Raw genomic sequence first — 14,549 nt, 5'->3', positions numbered from 1 at the left:
TACAAGTTAAAGGATGACGAATCGCCCTAGAAAGTCGCTCATCTCATCCCAACGCCCAAGTTTCACTAGGCATTAAAAAATTCTTGCATCTTAAAAGACCGAGTTAAACCAAAGTCGCTGAGTGTCTTTCGACACTTATTTATTAAATTCATTTATATCTTTTCGAGGTGATTAATTCAAATTCAAATTGATTGTTTGCAGATCGCGATCAACACTAGGAGGTGAGAATGCAGAACCTGCCGCATAGCGCAAGGTCGAAGCGATGGAGCACAGAGAATCCGCCACCACCAGACGACAAGTTGAAGTCCACCCTCAAGACCGAAGACAAAGATCAATCAGAATGCTACAAAATATGCATTCTCAAAAATACATAGCTAGAATTAATTCCAGAAAGTCAGTTTGCAAAACTGAATTGTTTAATGTAAAGGACTGCTTGTGGGGCCCACCTAATGTATTTAAAATGAAGGGACATAGGTCAGTTATTTCCAACTACCAAATTGACCAAATTGATGTCAAATAGTGGTCGGTAGTTGAGAAAGTGGTTGGGAGAATAACTGAGGATTAACTAGGCATGGGTTAAAGTTGCCAAGTTTATAGAAGGTAGATCAAGGCCCTTGGATGCAATCAATCCTAGCCTTCGATTCAAATTGTAAACTCTATAAAAGGCAAGAGCCTTCTCTTGTAAAGGGTTAGAATAAGTTAGATTTTTAGACTCTTAGGGATTAGTAGTTAGATTTTTAGGAGTTAGAAGTAGTTGCAGTTTTCGTATTATTAGGAGTAACATAGAACTGCTACAGAAATTGTTGTAATAACAATTAAAATCAATATATGAACATTGATTTGGTGTTTGTTATTTTGGTTTTGTTCTGTTTGCATGGTTTCCTTCCAACTAGTTAGAAGTAGAGTTCAATGATTTCGATGGCAAAATGTGGGGGGTATTTGATGCATTTCAAATTCATACCATTGGGGACCTACTGATTGTAGGTCACCGTGCATGGTTAGGCTGAACCCAAAAACTGTGCTTAGTTCAACTGTAGGTATTCGTTTCAAGCTGCGCCAAAATTGGGTGCCTAGATGAGTATCTCCGGTCTGAAAATCCTTCATCCCCTTGGAGATTGCACTGTTCTTGTTGAGTTGTGAGGGTGTCTCTGGCGAAACAAGAATTGGTTTACCGAAATCTGTCTACCCGCAGCACTAGTCATTCTTATCATTGCACTTAGGTCTCCTAAACCCTTCCTTTTTTTCTTTTTTTTCCAGCTTGAAAATCACAACATCGTTAGATGCAGACCGGTTTGTTGTGAACGTAAGCCCCCTTGTGTTACCAGCAAAACACATCAAACTATTGATCTATCCCGTAGTCATGACCTGACATTTGGAACCTTGAGGTTGTCCCCTTAGATCAACTAAAACAACATTAGGGATTCCTTACGCAAGAGAGGATAGGATACTCAACCACATTCTATTATGTGTTGGTCGGAGAGAGTTAGTTATCCAACTTTAGCCACGTCAACAAATATGAGCAGAATTAGGTCCTAGTCAAGCCTAGGGGCGCAAACACTAAGGTAGGGACCCAGTGTGGTCAAAATTGTACAAGGGTGCAATTTTAGGATGCTACAATTTCTTATATTTAGCCTGAACTTAAGATTGGGACAACAAATTAGATTTCAGTGACAATTATTATGTGGGAGTGCAAGATGTTGGGAATGAGAGCTAATGTTGACTATTTTGAGCTTACTCCTATGGTTCCTTGGGTTTGTTTCTTCAAAGATATTTTTTGAGTTGAATTGATTTTTGCAATATTTGATTACTCTTCTTACATGTGGTTTTTAGGTCTCTCATATAGGTGTCCAATAAGACAATGTGTAATGTTCCCAAACTATTCAACACGGGCCGTACGGTGGTGCATTAGCAAGGCCGCACGAAGTGGAGTGGAGGGGGGCTGCTGTACGGTGGAGAGGCCATACGGTGAAGAGGCCGTATGGTGGTGTGAGGTTGGATGACCGTACGGTGAAGGGAAGTCATATGGTGGTGTGGGGTGGAGGGTGTACGGTGGAGAGGAAGGAGTGTACGGTGTGAGTGTCGTACGAGGAAGTGAGGGAGGGGCCGTACGGTGATGCCAAACAGACCGTACGATGGAATACAAGAGGGTCGTACGGTGGTGGGGAGGTGTGTGGTGTGGCCAAAAGGAGGCTGTACGGAGGTGACAAGGTCTTTCGGTGGTGCAGAGGTACGGTGAGCTTGTGTGGTGACTTCCCGGAGAACCAGATCAACAGAGACGCAGCGGTAGAAGTAAACAATGATAAAATTCTAGATTTGCCAGATCCGGAACTATTACAATGACAAAATAGGGTGAGCGGTGATCCTCACCGAAACTGCAAATACCAAATAGGGAGGGTCTTTCACCTCCGAAATGGCGGAAACAGAACTCCAACAGGAATTCGCACAATAGAGAAAAGATAACAAAAATTCCCCTCTCCAACAATGACTAACATGGCCAAATATATGGGCTCCGGGAAACTTCCCGAAGGGTTACAAACGGGCCGACATGACCAACCAAAACTTGCCTAATCTAATTAAATAAAAGGGCCCGAAATATTTGTTATTAAGTTTGGGCCTTACAACAAAGTAATTAGATTTATTATTTAATTACATCGGGGATATCACACAATGCTTTGAGTGGATGGAGCTACAAACCTCCTAGGCTGACTTGGGATGCTAGAATCATATTTAGTTTCATTTTGGATCAAGATGGTGATTTTTCAATAGAGTTGCCATTGCTTGAGAGCAAGCAATCTTTGGGAAGGGAGGACTATAGTGTCCCCATTTTTGGGTTCTCTTGCTTTACAGTTGGCTCTGACCTTCTAAGTGTATGCCAGTCATATCAGAGTGGTTATTTGATGTTACCAGTGAGTTCAAATGACCTAGAGGACTCAAAGGGCACTTTTCGAGGTTATTTTTGGCTTTTGGTGTATTCTCCAAGATTCTTGCAAAGAGTGTCTATTTATGGTAAGTTACTCGATCGGATTCGATTATGTTCATTCATCATCTATATCACTCTTGTGCAATCAATTTTTTATTCTGAATGCATTTTGATCATTTTCACAACTTGGGTGTAATAATAGCTCGCTGGAATGAGAACAAAAAGCTTTAAATGTTGCATGCTTAACCTGGTGACTAAAAGTGCCAAAAATTATTAAATATTAAAATAAATCACTTTGTGGGGATATAAGGCTTAATTAATTAAAAGTGATTTTATATCATACTTTTCGAAAAGTTCATGTGTTGGTTATAAAAGAAGGCTGAGGGTCTCATTTGTAATATATAGAAGATGGAAAGATTGTTTACTTCTCTATAGAGATTTAGAGATTTGTGTCTATGGCCAATCTCTTGCCTATGGGATGAAAACCCCAAAGGTTTCTTGGAGTTGAGGACAAAAATCCTCTGTCTTCAACAAAGAGTTCCATATAGGGATCAACATAGTGTTAAAGTTTTGAGATGGGACAAGAACCCTTGTTCGTGGTGCATCTTCAGAGGTAAATCTAGACAAGGTTTGCATTTGTGCAAAAAGAGGTTTCAGTTTTGAGGCCGATTTACAAACTGAGTCAATACTATACCATTTCTTGCCACAATTTTCATTGTGTGTTGGGCATAGCAATAAACCCTTGTTGAAGCTCATAGGGATTGGATATGCTAGACGCATAGCCCTTTCCTAGTTGCTGGAGTTAGTTTGGAGTCAATTGGCACTTTGAACCAGGCATAATGTGTTGAGCAGGGTTGTGGTCTTTGCTGGTGTAAAGATAGGACGTGTTTGGCAGATTGGGCAATGTGATAAATGCTTGGAGGTGCAAACTATATTGAGCAACAAATCTTATCTGAACTGTGGTGATTTTGTGTGAGAAGACTCCTTCATGGTGTTGGGCGAGCATAATTGGGTCTGCAGGGGCATGGACATTCTTTAGTCCTCTTGCTGCTGGTTTATTCATAGTGGTGTGAAGGAGATTCCCTAAAATGTTGTGTGGTAGCTGAGGATGTTTGAGCTGCTGGGCGAATAACACTAGATGATGTTATGCATCAGAGAATCCATCTCTACAAGCTTTGTCACTCGAAAATTAATAAGACATCGATCCTTACATATCTAAGGTCAATTTATATGATTATGTGATGTAATCAGCTATGCAACTGTTATATGTTTGAATCTGCAATAAAGACAATTTGCTCTTGTATTTAAAGTCACATCTCTATCATAACAGCAGACTGCTGTTTTCTGGGTACTAGTTATTGTTGATGGTTAAATCACTGTATCTTTTTCTTCACACATGAGTACCAAAACATCATGAAAGTCACATGAAACCATTACAATTTGAAACATATATATTTCGGCAAACCCAAAACTTTCATCTTACAGACATATGCAAACTGTTTGACCAAAATTCTCATTGAGGAAAGTTGCAAAAATATCAGTGGGAAAGGTTTTTAAAATTGACAAACTGGGTTGGTCTCTTACACACTAGAGGAGGTTGATCCACAATTGAATTGGATTATTGAGGTTGAGGATCTTGTCTTCAGTGATGAAGACCTTGAGTGGGTTGACTAGGTGGATAGAAAAGTAGAGGTAGTAGCCATGGCATAGGAGGATAGAGCACGAGCAGATACCTTGGATGTTGGTGTGTCACTGAGACAGAGGCAGATATCATGGCTTCATCATCATCTAGGACCTATCTTAGATGCCCATGCAAGACTTGTCGTAATATTGGGTCGAGCGATGTAGGCTCCTCCAAGCCATAGATTTCTAATTTTTGTTTTCAACTTATAATGCCATGGATTTCATAATCCATGAGTTTTGTATACATTTGTCAATATTTATATGTCTAAATGTATTATTTCCTTAAGCTAAAATTTGTGTTATATTTATGTGATTGATGTGTACTTGTGTATGTGATCAAAGCAGCTTCTATATGATGAGTTTATTGTGTCTTTAAGGTTTATTTATTAAAGTGTGCATGAAACAAATTTTAAATTCTTAAAATCTCTAAATTTATGGGTTTTCCAATTTGTCCTGTTTGTGTTGAGTCTAGGCGCCACATCTAGGTTCAGGTAAAAAATTAGCTTACTGAGTCTTGGGTGACTCCGAGTCTTGCAACAATGATCTTGCCCTCTCCAATTTTGAGTTACATCATATAGATCTTGCAAAACCATCAAAGGAAATTTGAAAGAATTTGAATGTAGTATTTGGAGCAACAATGATTTATGTAAAATTTTCTTTAAAAATTCAATATTTGAAGTTCAAGATGACTGATGGAGTCACTATGTCAAGCCATGCAAACAATGCAAACAATTTGAGATCTCTTCTTCGTAACTAGCATAATTCAATGTTACATTTGATGATGAGTATGCTAAAACCATTTTACTTAACAACTTATCCTCACAATTCAGCAATGTCATCTTTACTCTTAGTCAAATTTCTTCTGAAAGTCTGGAAGATATGATTTCGGCTCTTCTAGCTGAAGAAAACAGAACTATTGTAGGAGTTACAAAAGACAACCCTCAAAATGGGGTCGCATTATACTCAAACCATAGAAAATATGACGAGGAGAAAAGCGGGGCAGAATGCTATTATTGCATGAAAATGGGCCATGCATCTTTGAATTGTAGGCTTTGAGTGAATGATGTTCTCAAAGGAAAGCTCAAAGGAACTAATGTAGCCATTGTTGAAGACCATCCAGATGTTGCTAATGGTGAAAAATTTGCTTTTTATGTTTTTAAATAAGTCTAGTTCTTCGAAGATAGGTAGAAAGATAGTGTAGACAAAGCCTAGAATGGATGGTTGCCCAGTTAGTTTGGGAGTTTGTGGATCTTGGGAATCATACCATTATGAGGATCATAAGACAACTTGATAGAGCTTTGTGAGTGTAGGTCAACATGGATCACTGTCCAATGGTTTGGGAGATTAATGATTTGAGAGTTTGGGGAGTAGCTAATCCAAGAACATGGGAATTCAGCTCAAGAGCTACACGTTTATGAGGGTTCAAGGCAGCTTTATGGAGTTCTACTTGGTGTATGGTCGATTTTTAAATTGATACTTCTGAAGAATGGCAAATTCATGGCTCAGGGTGTTTTTAGTTTGAACTTTGAAATGCTTTATGTTAGTTTGGTTTATTTCAGTACAATAAGTCTTAAGAGAGCTATTGGAGATAAATAAGACCTCTGCAATAAAGTGACTTTACATTAGATTAGCTTATTTTTATTTTTTAAGCTTTTGTCTTAACTCCAAATCCTATAAAAGGAGGTGATCCTATTTGTAATGTTTTATCCAGATATCAAATAGAAGAATACATTTTTGTATTCTATTCATTTTTGTGAAGATTCCCCACCATTTCTTTCCACCCATTACTCAAACGTGAGTGGAATGATATGTTTACCTCATGAGTGACAGAGTTGATCCTTCTATATAGATATGGAATTATTCGTCAATTTGAATGATGACTGTAAGAGTCATTTTAAGTCCAAGAAGCTGGGCAGGAGATTGTATGTGGCTAAGGCCTTGAGAAAGGATGCTCAGAGATGTTGATGGTCTCCAGAAGAGTAAAAAATATGATACTTCAATAAATAGTTTTATAATGCATAAATTGAAGTTGCAAAAATGAATCAATGCACTACTGTTCCTGAAATCTAATTTGTCTTCTTGTGCAGCTCATCTAGGGTGCCAGGATAGTTCTGAGAGCTTGTGTTGCTTGGCCTGAAGGTGTGGAATTGGGAATAGACAATCCAAGAGTAGCAATGGTGCAAAAAAAACTCTATTTGTGTTCCAAGCCATTAGAAAAAATGTTATCATTGCAACAGATTGTTGAAGCAAGAACTTGCTGAAGCTTTGTTGCATTTGTGGAGAGCAGATGCCACAATCTTGAATTCTACTTTTATGTCATAGAGACCTCAAAGAACTCCTCAACACAGAATAATATCACTGGGAATTCTATATGCAACGCCAACAGACCAGATAGAAATGGAGGCTGTAATACAGCCATGTAGCATTTCACAAACAAGGAAAGGTTCCATTATTACAGTCCTTGAACTGAATTATCACAGGATGGTTCAAAGAGAATCTCTAGCAGAACTTATTAATATATGGTTTTGTACACCAAGTTGTTGTCCTCTGCAAGCTGAATGGATGGAATTATTTCCTTTGCAAGCTAATTGATTAATAATTAATGTTATCCTAGGGATGCCAGAATAGATACAAGCTAGTTTGCTATACATTTCATTAATTTATTATAAAATCTATTGAGGGCACAAAATGTCTATGAACTATTGATTGGAGAGAAAGGCCTAACTTGGGTAATATGGGTAGTCATTGGTTTGTGTTATGTCACCTCCATTTGTTTAATGGAATTTTCTTTATGTGAATTGAAGTGATATCTAATACTCAACTTATCCAGTACTATTTATGAAACATGATTTTCCATCACCATTTATTTTCATATATAGGTTGATTGCTATGAGGTAATTTACCTAAAACATTAGGTTTTTTCTTTACCTAAAATCTTGTTGATCCTTTACTCTATCTCGTAACAAATTATACCCAGAATGTTTGTTACATTGTTTGATTATGTATGTATGTAGAAGCTTTTGACATGCGAATGATGCAGTTAAACCAAAGACAGCAGGCCCGGACAACTTGAGGCATAAATTGGGTAAACAGGAGCACCATTGCTTTGAGTAATATGCCACCTCAATTTGTTTCGTCCAACTTTCCTGATGTTGATTGGTGTGATGTCTTGTTGAACTTATTCAGTAAGTCTGTTAATGATTTTTCATAATGTCATTTTCCATATAATCAGTGCATTGATTGTATATTGGCAGATGGGTAAAATTCCTTTGGAAGAGATTGAAAAGGAATTAGTAAAAGTTGGAAACCTTCAGATGCTGTTGGAGGAATTCTTCAGGCTTTGTCATTGTCATTGTTTGAACTTGAAGGTTTGCCAATATTAATTCGATATTTGCTTCCTCAACATTAGCTTGTGATTGCAAATTTTGTTCCTACCATTCATATTTTAAGTTAAATGAGAAATTAGCTTCAGGACATATCCTTAGATGAAATTAACTGACCCTTTTGATGGAATAGTGGAATATTTTGTAGTAAGTTAGTAACACATTCAGGAATTGATAATTTTTTATGTATTGCAGAATTGCTTGGTTCAGATGGCGGGGGAGTTTCTGAACTGAAACAACTATTTTCTTTTGCAAATGAATATGGCTATGCTGATTGGATTGAGTTTGATGCATCTGTCGTTCGTGGCCTAGCCTATTACACTGGAACTGTATTTGAGGTAAATTATTCCCCATTACTTTCCATACTAATCCAACATGATTTTAGAGTAATGTTTATGTCAATGATTTTGATATTATAAATTATCTTCAAGCTACAATCCAAAAGTTTCTATTTAATCTATTTTCTTTCCATTTCTTTTTTCCTGCAAATAACTTATTTAAAACAGTCACTCTGTTTTTTTTCTGTTCCTCCCTTTGTTATTTTTTGCTTCTTTTGTCCTTTCTTGGAGGGGGCCTTGGGTAACATGAGGGGCAGAATCTGAGTATGGTAATCTTCTGTTGTTTCACTTTACTGCATCAAAATAATTTCGCCTATTGTAAAATATTAATTTCATTGCCTCTCATGATAATACAGAATCCTTGTTGCTTTGCCATGTCACCAATTTTTGACTATTGTACTTTACTGTAGCCTTCTATCTTATCTTGCAATATTCCTCTATCTATTGCCATGGTTTCAAATTTTCAATAATGCCTTAATGATTGGTTAATAAGTAATAAGTTAATAACCACATAAGAGGAAGGGTTACTTTTGAGTGTTTATGACATCCTTCCCAAGGATATAAAGGAAATCGGGAAAATGAACAAATGATATGCTTCCATGCTAGTTGAAATTTAAACAGGTCCCTATATTACTTGCTAACATGGTTGTCGTGAAACTTGTCCCTTTGAAGTCAAATAATTTTGCATTAGAAAATCTTCTAAATCTTCTTCCTTTAGGGTCCACTGCATATATTCATTTGTAGGGTAGTGCACGGGAGTTACTGGAATAGTTAGCCCATCTTTCTCAAAAGAATTTGGTATCAATGGCTTCTCATTGGTTTATTTAAGTTGCAACTTGACCATTGCATGATTGTTAAGCTTTATTCTTCTATTTTAAAGCTGTTTCTCTTGAAATATTATAAATTTTTACTAGCAATCAAGACTTTCTATATGCTTTGCATTGTTTAGGTTTACCCTTCTTGTTCATATTTCTTTAGTGCTTATATTTCAGTTACTTTTCATATCCAAAGGTCTCTTCTCCTAGTTCTTCTCTATTCTGATTGGACACCTTTGCAATCCATTGACCTACTTTTGGTCATCTGTGGACATCAATAAATCTATTTCTTTATTTATTCCGCAAAAATTAAAATGTACATTGTCGAGGCATTTGTCTTAATTGATTTAATCTTTTAACTTGGCAAGCAAAAGCCAGGGTCATATCCTGATGAATTTTTTATCTTTTTTCATAGGGATTTGACAGAGATCGAAAACTCATTTGACAGAGATGGAAAACTCAGGGCAGTTTGTGGAGGTGGGCGGTATAATCGACTCCTCTCTACATTTGGTGGTGAAGATATTCCTGCATGTGGTTTTGGTTTTGGTGATGGTGTCATAGTAGAAGTAAAGCTCATAACTTTTTGTTGCAGTCATGTTGCTCTACTAATTAAATTTATTTCTTTCACTTTATTGCTTGCTGCTTGTATAAATTTTATTAATATAATTGAAGTACAAGTTTAAAAATGAAGTATATGTCCATTAATTGCAAACATGTCCAAAAATAAAAAACTAACCTACCACAAAATGACTGTATAGCAGTTTCACAAGAAGCCACTATCCAATGGCTACTACTAAAGCTGTCAACAAGGTTTGAAAAGCCACAGGCCGTCAGTAATCAAGTCTTATAGTATAACATGACACACAACTGCATGATAAAGGAGCACAAGACCATCATAGTCAATGTAAGAAACACATCAAGAAGGATCAGAAGTTTCAGCAGCCAAACTAGAAATCTTATGCTCATCAGGTCTCTCAGCCCCCCTAGGAAGATCATCAGTTCCTTCAGCCAAACCACTTATTTTCCCTGAGTTGGGAACCCCTTGTCTAAGTCGTAAAGAATGCCTTTATCATGATCCTTATGTCTCATTGTGATAAGATATAAATTCAATCTTATGCATGCTTCATCCATATTTTATTATTTTCCCAATTATGCTGTAAAAGTTGCCATTACAAATTTTCTACCCTTACATTTGTTGTATATATGTTGATGACAGTTGCTGAGGGAAAAAAAATTGATCCTAGTGCTTACTCAGGAAATTGATGATATAGTTTTTCCATTGGACAAGGAGCTTTGACAAGCAGCTGCTATGGCGGCCTCCTCTTTAAGAAGCAAAGGGAATGTTGTGGATCTTATTCTGGAGGACAAATGCCTGAAATGGTAGGAGTTGCAATTGATTATTGTTGTCAGAATCCTCACATTTCATTTGAGATCACTAATAATCTCTTTATAAATTATTTGCATTGCTATTGTGTGTCAAGCATTTCTCTTGTTGAATTAAAACAGAAAGGCTGTTACATAAATCTTAAATATGCATATTATAAATCATTAATAATAATCCTTATGTAGTAATTCCATGACTTATACTTGCTGGCTCTATGTTATACACACTCATCTATATTGACCATGTCAATGAAATTTCTACTCTAACTTCATCCTAGCTGACTGCATGCACTGTTTTAGTCTCCTTAAGTATTTTCTTTGCATAGAAAGAAGCCTTTGGGGATATTGGGAGTTCTTTGCAAGGGTAGATTATGCCCTTGTTTCTTTTTCAGATTTCTTGTGAGTATTTTCTTTCTATATATATAGTTCTTGGAATGTTGAGTCGTGTCATCATATAATATATATGTCATAATGTTTTGTTTCTTCATGAAACTGATTTGCATCTGATGGTTTAAGACAGCTCTCTTGTGGCATCGATGTTTAGTAGTCTGCATACTGCTCTCTTTCAGTCTCAACTGACAAAGGGATGCAAATGTATGTATCTAAAATGCATTTATAAATTGGGAGTTGAGAAGGGATCCTCTGCTTCTTAACAAGAACATCAAAGAATTCGACTTCACCTTTGTGTTCTGTAGATTTTTTTGGCTGTTATTGCTGTTATTGTTATGTGGCTGAGTTCATTATATATTCTGTTATTCATTCTTCAATAAAGGTTTCTTTCAATTAGGAAAAAAAGATACAATTTCAGCCCCAGAAAAAGGACATTCAACATTTCTTTTCCATGTTTATATCCCTGAATACAAATATTAGCTTTTTATAAGAGCAGTGTCCATGCAAACTACATCCATGGCCATCCATAGACACAACTGGCTAAGGAAAACCACTAAAAACTTAAATACATTCCCGAACTATAGATCATCCTAATATACTGGTAAAGCTCCATTATCATGCAAAATAGGCAGAAAGACTACGATAACAAAAAACCTAACCTGAAGAAAGGGTCAAAAATTTGCAAATGAACTTATATATGCTATTGCTTTGTATAAGAAGGGCTAAAAAATATGTAAAATATTGGCAGTCTCTCATCAAATGATCTTGTTTAGAAAACTACATAAACAAATCTCTCAGGAGGCCATTTTTAAAGGTAACTTTGCACAGAAAACAGTTTCACATCTTTTATCACTGGATAGCATATTGGTTTTATCTTTTGTTTTTATTATGTTGTTATTTTTCTTTTACTAGTGTTTTTAAGCTTGAAAGTTGGTCCATCAGCCAGTATTTTATCTTTTTGGGTATGGAATACAGCCTCTTAATTCTGTTTTCCAAAAATTTCCTTAGTGGGAGGAATATTATAGGGTAATTTTTCCAAGGCAATTCTCTAATTTTCTCCACCTGTCTTTTTAATGGAAATGTTTGACAGTGAATTTATAGATGCTGTTGCTTCATATAAGCAAAGCTATATAATATCTAAAATACCAGCAATCTGTCATTAGATGTTCTTGTTTTGGAAACTAAATAAACAGATCTTGCAGAAGTCCTTTCTGAAAGGTAACTTTGTACGTGACACAACTTTACAGATATTTGATTTTATGTTCCGTGTTCACAATCATTCTCTCTGCTTCATGTAAATTTTCTCTTACAACTGTGTTTTAGGTTGAATATTGGTCGATCCTCCGGTATTGTCTTTTCAGGGATGGAAATGCAGAATCTCAATTCTGCTTTCCAAACATTTTCTTAGCAGGAAATTCGCAGGGTAATTTTCCCAGACAGGTCTCTTGTTTCCCCACCTGTTTTTTTTTCTGGAAGATGTGAGCTACCTTGGGTACCAGTGATATGGCTCCTGGTATTGATTATGCTTTCTTTATAGTAATTAACTCCCTAAGATTTTTTTTTCAAATTCATTGATTTGAGTATTTTTTATTCACTCTCATCAAATTTCAAAAATATTTTACCAGCGATTTGTATTACAGTATCATGTGCATCTAGAGCTGTTGAAACTCCTTGTAACTTGCATGCTCATGTTCTAGGTACTGAAGTGTGTCCGGATTGGAATTTTATATAGTGCCATGACTGTATGCCCCATTCTTTGGATTAGAATCCTTATAATATGCTGCATGCATAGCACTTTCGTAAACTGCTTTTGTTACTGCAGTGGCTATCAAAGAAAACATATTGATGTAAGATTTGTAATTTTTTATGAATCTAGGAAGCTATTATTTCTCTTCAATTAGGGAATCATTAAATATAGCTGGAAAACAACCTTTAACAGGCCATCCAGAGCTTATGGATGTGCCTAAACTTCTAGGCATATCTGGCATTATGAGCTATTCGTGCCACATGTTACATGTAAGATTGGAGATTTCAAGACCTTATAGGAATGACTGATTTCCTGCCATTGTCTGCTCCTTCATGCATCCTTGCTGTGTATACTGGATATGTTATAATGACATATCAGAAAACTTCGACCATCCAATTTATTTTTGATACCTTGCAAGAGCACCTGTGTTGTATATTCCCTATCTTCCCTTAAGAATGTGGGACAAGAAATTGTTGTTTACATGGTTCTCATCAAAACTCCACTGCAAAATTGTATGGATTTATGGTCTAGACTCTATACTATTCAATAACTAATACATGATTGATCATGATATGAATCTCAAATAACTTTTCCAATTTGACTTGCTAATATACCATCATATGCTTATTTGATTTATGATATAGGACTTTCAAGCATGCAGAGCGAGTTAACGCAAAGAGAATGTTTCTTGTTGGTGATGCTGAATAGAAACGTGGTGCTGTGCGTGTAAAAAATATTGCAACCAGGGAAGAATCTGATATTTTGATTAATGATTTAGAGTAAGATAACTCAACCAGTTCTTATTCAAGGTAAACATTTATACAGATTGTTTGTTTCAATGGATCCCTCTACATCAGGAGTATCCACTCCTAGATTGAGTTAATATTTAGATAGGATATGTAAAAGAAAAGGGAGATTGGAAATGGAAAATGCAGGTCTATTAGTTGGATGTAGATAAATTGGGATCACAAAGCCATTTCTAAGCTTGGTAGATTCTGGAACTTGGATTCTGCTCACATATAGCTGCATGTCAGGTTCCACTGCCATTAATCAACATCAAGTATGAACCTGAACAGGGTACTGTAAAGGATACTTGGAGGACAATAATCCCCAGATTCATCAATATATGCTAACCTGAATTCATTTTTTGGAATCAAATCATCAACTTTATGTTGTCCTTAAAATTTTTACAAGTCTGTCTCAATGTATATTTTACAGTTTCAATATTAAATTTCTTGGTGCATCAGGATCGTATGTATGGTTACCATTTTGTCCATATTTGAAGTTGAAGTTGTATAAAGTTTTGTAACATAGAGCATGTAATGAACAAAGGCCTTGGCCTTCCATCACAATAGCAGATTCATACGCTGTGACAAATAGAAATTTGACAGGTGTGAATTTCTTTGTCATCAATAAGCTGCAAGTTTTTCTTATTTGATGGGATTTGTTAAGTTATAAAAACTGTTCTTGTTAGTTGTTTCTGATTTATACTATTTAATATTTAGTATGAAGCCTCCTGCCTTTGTTTATGAAGGATAGGTGTTAATTGGATGACCCAGATAAAATCTAAATTGCCTTGTGAGGGATCTGATGGAAGATAATCTTTCCTTGACTCAATCTGGGCGGTTGCATGTAGTTTATTCTTGTAATCTATATGCATTTTTATTATCATTGAAGGATTCCCTAAATGGCTTCTCTAAACTCTTGTTTGTGTTAGTTTTCTATCCGACATTGTAAAGCCCAAATGCTCAAATGTTGGGAACATGCAAGTATAGGAAATATATAGCCATTCCAAATCGATTCAGTCAAGTTGAGCAAGTTCCCAAAGTCTGTTGAAAATTGTCTGTGTCTCCAGCATTTATCATGAACATATTTAATTAGAAACCAATA

The 14,549-nt window shown here is 36.1% G+C and overlaps 1 pseudogene; it reads left to right on the top strand.

Moving 5' to 3' along the window:
• LOC131056025 (histidine--tRNA ligase, chloroplastic/mitochondrial-like) overlaps positions 1 to 14,047 on the top strand; it is a 153,076-nt pseudogene extending 139,029 nt beyond the window's left edge.
• Positions 14,048 to 14,549: the final 502 nt, after the last annotated feature.

Source organism: Cryptomeria japonica, chromosome 8, assembly GCF_030272615.1.
Source record: "Cryptomeria japonica chromosome 8, Sugi_1.0, whole genome shotgun sequence".
NCBI classification, from domain to species: Eukaryota; Viridiplantae; Streptophyta; class Pinopsida; order Cupressales; family Cupressaceae; genus Cryptomeria; species Cryptomeria japonica.
This window is presented reverse-complemented; position numbering and strand designations above follow the sequence as displayed.